At 37.1% G+C, this 5000-nt stretch overlaps 1 protein-coding gene across 1 annotated transcript in view; it reads left to right on the plus strand.

Annotated features, from left to right (window-relative positions):
• LOC138021936 (peptide deformylase, mitochondrial-like) overlaps positions 1-1444 on the plus strand; it is a 5622-nt gene extending 4178 nt beyond the window's left edge. The window contains exon 1 of the mRNA XM_068868962.1: positions 1-1444. This exon is cut by the window's left edge and continues 4178 nt beyond it. The gene's annotated coding sequence lies outside the window, so the exon portion shown is untranslated.
• Positions 1445-5000: the final 3556 nt, after the last annotated feature.

Consider the following 5000-nt stretch of genomic DNA (forward strand, 5'->3'; position numbering starts at 1 on the left):
CATATTATTTTTGACAAGATCCTTTTCCAAGGATATCTTCTTCACCAAACATTAAAGACTAGAAAAAAAGCAAATCTTCTTAGAAAAAATGGACCAAAGATCTAGAATATGACACCCTTTAACAGTGGTTCAATTAAAGGGAAAAAATCCTATACCAGTATGTAAGGCAGGGGTGGATCAGGAATTTTTTTAATGGGGGTATAACCTTTCACTCAGAAAACACTACAGAAACTTTTTTTTGCCGTTACACATAACCAATTTAAAGCCAATTTTCTTGGCCCCTAACCATGGGGTACTTCCCCGGCCTCAATTCGAGTTTCTGCAATGATTTGGACTGATTAACTCTTCTCCTTCTACAGTACACACATTTTTCTCTGTATAACACCAGATGATTTGAATGGTGGATGGGGGCTGGTTGCAGTGGTCAACTTGAAATCCTCAGCTCTTTCGGCCAATGTGCACCAACATGCACATTAAAAATAAATCTATTTTTATCCTCAGTTTCTCTAAATCTTGCATTATATGATTGCATACCTGTAAAATTCCTTATAAGATTCATTCATTCTGGTTAGTGAATGGGTTAAATAAAGATTGCCGTTCTTTGCCTCAGAGTAAAATCAATATTGCACTCTCATGGGCGAAAGAGTTCACCGGTAAGTGATCTTACTGTAATAATTAAGTATATAGCTGCATCAAAATCCAATATTGCCAACAGACCTTTTTTAACAAGATTTTTGCCACTGTCCAAGTTCAAAATTAATTGTGAATATATACATATTGATAATGTATTAGGATTTCATCTCCAGGCTCTTTGTGGCTTCTTTATGAAAGGAATAAACTGTCTAAGCTAAAGCAACAAGGGATAACATCTTACTAAGAGGCTCCAAGATAATTGACATTAGTACCGACCACATGCAAAGAAGTCTAAATGAAGAATTCATGAATTACATGATGATCAGCAGTATTGGTCAATAAGTTGGCCCTGCATTCTGTAGTTTCACCTATTTGACTTTTCCAGGCATACAAAAGAGATTGCCAAGAGAATAGTTTAAGGTTGTAAAATCAACCCCTTGTGACCAGCGCAAATGAACTTATCTAAATAAAAGTGGAATTGAAATTCAAAACAAATCAGAGTCATTTCAGGTCTGTTTAACATTTATCCATCTTTTTCGTCGTGAAAAATGTCCCGCTACTTCTTGTTTGACTTCCTACGTGTTTTAGTGCACATGCAGTATTTCTCTGTTTGTCCACAGCAACTCCATATACGTCCATCTCTGTAACAATACCAACCTCCCAAGCCGCACATGCAATCATCGTGATGGTATGCATATATCCCCGTGTGGCCATTTACTGGAGGAAGATTTTCCACTTTTCGGGATCCCTCCCAAGCGTGATCTTTAACCTTCTTGTACCCTGGGGGAGGAGATTTGGGTGGTTTCTCTGCCATCTGGAAAGGAGCAATATATTTATTTTTTCCGTAAAAAAATTAGCAAGTACCTTAATTTGTAAATTTGTAAATACTGTATGTAATTATGATGCTTGTTTTAGTTTTTAATTCCAGGAAACGTTATAGGGTCAACCTCGTGTTTCCTTTTCATGATGTATTTTTATATTTTATTTTTTCATCGTGAATATATTATGCTCATGCTTATCCTAATGGCATCAAGTTTTAATAAGCGTCACGATGTGTCCCCTCTCTCTTCACTTGTTTGCAGGGTAACGTCCGGCCGTTCCGCCCCAAGTATTATTGTGTCTATATTAAAAACACTCTGAAGGATCTTACTGAGGACCGTCAGATTGATGTCTTTACTGTAACTGAGACTTGTCTCGCCGAAGAAACTGATGAATTCATTATACGTGACTTGTGTCCGACCGGTTATGAATTCTACAATGTTCCAAGGGTTTCTCACGTTGGCGGCGGAATCGATCGGTATCATGCATAAGACCGTGGTTTGTCTCGAGAAGCATCCCTGCATTGCTACCAATTTCAAATCCTTCGAATTTACGGATGTTTTACTGAAACATCCCTCGTCATGGCTGCGCTTAATTATTGTTTATAGACCACAGAATATGGCTGACGGTATTTCATCGACTGCGAAATTCTTTCAAGAATTTCCTAGTCTCTAGTTACTGTACTGTTACGGTACCTGACTTTGCTGAGACTTTGCTGACTTCAACCCGCCATTTCTACTGTTTACGGTTTTCTCTTTTCTGTTTCCGGTTAAACTGAAGCACACGTAATAAGACCGGAACCCACGTTTTCGGAAGACCTTAGATAACAATGACCTGGACCAGGTTGAGTCCGCGATTCTCGAAGTGTCATGCGGATTTTCCCATAAAAATGCCCTTGAAGCTCATCAAAATGGCGGCGAAAGAGTAGAGTGCTCCACTTGTAGGATACATAGTGTATTTAGTCTGGAAAATGTTCTGAAGAGCGTTTCGAATGATTTCACGGGTAAGTCGGCAGGAAGAATGCTTTTTAAATAAAATCTCTGACCTTTACTGTGTGAACACTAGTTTTCTCTCGTGTTTCCGCTACAGTCATTGTTATTTAAATGATGCCTTGATCATTTCTTAAATAACAAGGACCGGAGCCAGGTCATGTCTCGATGATTGGGAAGGGGAGAGGTGGGAATAATAGGGCTTTTTACAGCGATCTTTGCTGTTTCCGGACGCTGTAAACAAAGATACATGCCAAATTCGAAGGAAATGGCGGTAAACACGCCGTCATGGAGTCAACTGTTCTCTGAGAGCTTTTCTGATTATTCGGGATATGTTACGAACTTGGAAGATGCTATCAAACTTATAAAGGGGTATGAAGTCAATACAACGAGTTCATTTACCGTTACATACCAGACTAGAGGTTTTGGAAAGTCTCCAATAGGTAAGATCTCTTTTTTTGTTTTTAATCAATGCAAGTTTATTATAGGTCTTAATTATTTTTTCGAAAAATGTTATTGTTATTGACCGTTTTTGGCAATTATGGTGACTAGGGACTGGGATGGGGCCATGGAATTTGTAACAAAGGAAATTATTGTAAATTCTTATCCACTTTCTACGATGGAAATGATAAATTAAATTACCCACAAAAAATGGAGCTTTTTCAAGAACTTAGGAAATAATTACCCTTTCCTTCAAGCCCCTCCCACCCACCCCAGGTTTGGAAGCTGGGGCAAGGCATCTCCAACAAGACTCCATTGAGATCCACCTAGGGTTGCAACAGACAAGAGGTATTTCCCAGTGGCCACTGGTCAGGCACCTGTATTCTAGAACATGTATATTCTAAAATATTGAATAGCCATTTTTCAATTTTTTTAATACACTTCACTTGTCAAAAACAAACAGTTTTGGCTAAACAGGTCAGTTTTCACTCAATTTTACGTTAAATATCAGTGAATCATTTAGTAGTCAGTGCACAAAAATAATAACTTCCAATCACTGTAATCTAGTCTAACACTGTTTCAGTTGCTACAAAATTCCTTGTGTTGCTCATGACTATTCCTCTCTTTGAATGACTTTTCCTCTTCACTATATATCAGTAACAGTCACTTAGCAAAAAGGTAAAATGGAATCATTGTATATATATTTTTTCTTTTGATAATGCGCATTGATATAATAATATTCAATAATAATAATAATAATAATAATAATAATAATAATAATAATAATAATTTACCACAGTATGTAAAGCCTATGCATTATTATAATAATGTATTATTATAATAATGACTATTATTATAATCATGTATTATTATTATAATAATGACTGTTTTCCTTTTAGTGTCCTGTTGCAATCTGGACCATTTTGGCACTCCAAAAGTTTGTGTCCAAGGATTACGAAAGGAATCCCATCAAATTCTAGATGCACTCCCTTCGTTGCCTGGACATCTTTGCAGTAAATATGATGCCTTGGATTCTTTTTAAGTTTTCCCCCATTCTCTGTATTTATTGTTGCAACCGAATGGCCTATCATAATAATGTTACTGATACATAGTGAAGAGGAAAAGTTATTCAAAGAGAGGAATAGTCATGAGCAACACAAGGAATTTTGTAGCAACTGAAACAGTGTTAGACTAGATTACAGTGATTGGAAGTGATTATTTTTGTGCACTGACTACTAAATGATTCACTGACATTTAATGTAAAATTGAGTGAAAACTGACCTGTTTAGCCAAAACTGTTTGTTTTTGACAAGTGAAGTGTATTAAAAAAATTGAAAAATGGCTATTCAATATTTTAGAATATACATGTTCTAGAATACAGGTGCCTGACCAGTGGCCACTGGGAAATACCTCTTGTCTGTTGCAACCCTAGGTGGATCTCAATGGAGTCTTGTTGGAGATGCCTTGCCCCAGCTTCCAAACCTGGGGTGGGTGGGAGGGGCTTGAAGGAAAGGGTAATTATTTCCTAAGTTCTTGAAAAAGCTCCATTTTTTGTGGGTAATTTAATTTATCATTTCCATCGTAGAAAGTGGATAAGAATTTACAATAATTTCCTTTGTTACAAATTCCATGGCCCCATCCCAGTCCCTAGTCACCATAATTGCCAAAAACGGTCAATAACAATAACATTTTTCGAAAAAATAATTAAGACCTATAATAAACTTGCATTGATTAAAAACAAAAAAAGAGATCTTACCTATTGGAGACTTTCCAAAACCTCTAGTCTGGTATGTAACGGTAAATGAACTCGTTGTATTGACTTCATACCCCTTTATAAGTTTGATAGCATCTTCCAAGTTCGTAACATATCCCGAATAATCAGAAAAGCTCTCAGAGAACAGTTGACTCCATGACGGCGTGTTTACCGCCATTTCCTTCGAATTTGGCATGTATCTTTGTTTACAGCGTCCGGAAACAGCAAAGATCGCTGTAAAAAGCCCTATTATTCCCACCTCTCCCCTTCCCAATCATCGAGACATGACCTGGCTCCGGTCCTTGTTATTTAAGAAATGATCAAGGCATCATTTAAATAACAATGACTGTAGCGGAAACACGAGA

The sequence above is a fragment of the Montipora capricornis genome, chromosome 10, assembly GCF_036669925.1.
Source record: "Montipora capricornis isolate CH-2021 chromosome 10, ASM3666992v2, whole genome shotgun sequence".
NCBI classification, from domain to species: domain Eukaryota; kingdom Metazoa; phylum Cnidaria; class Anthozoa; order Scleractinia; family Acroporidae; genus Montipora; species Montipora capricornis.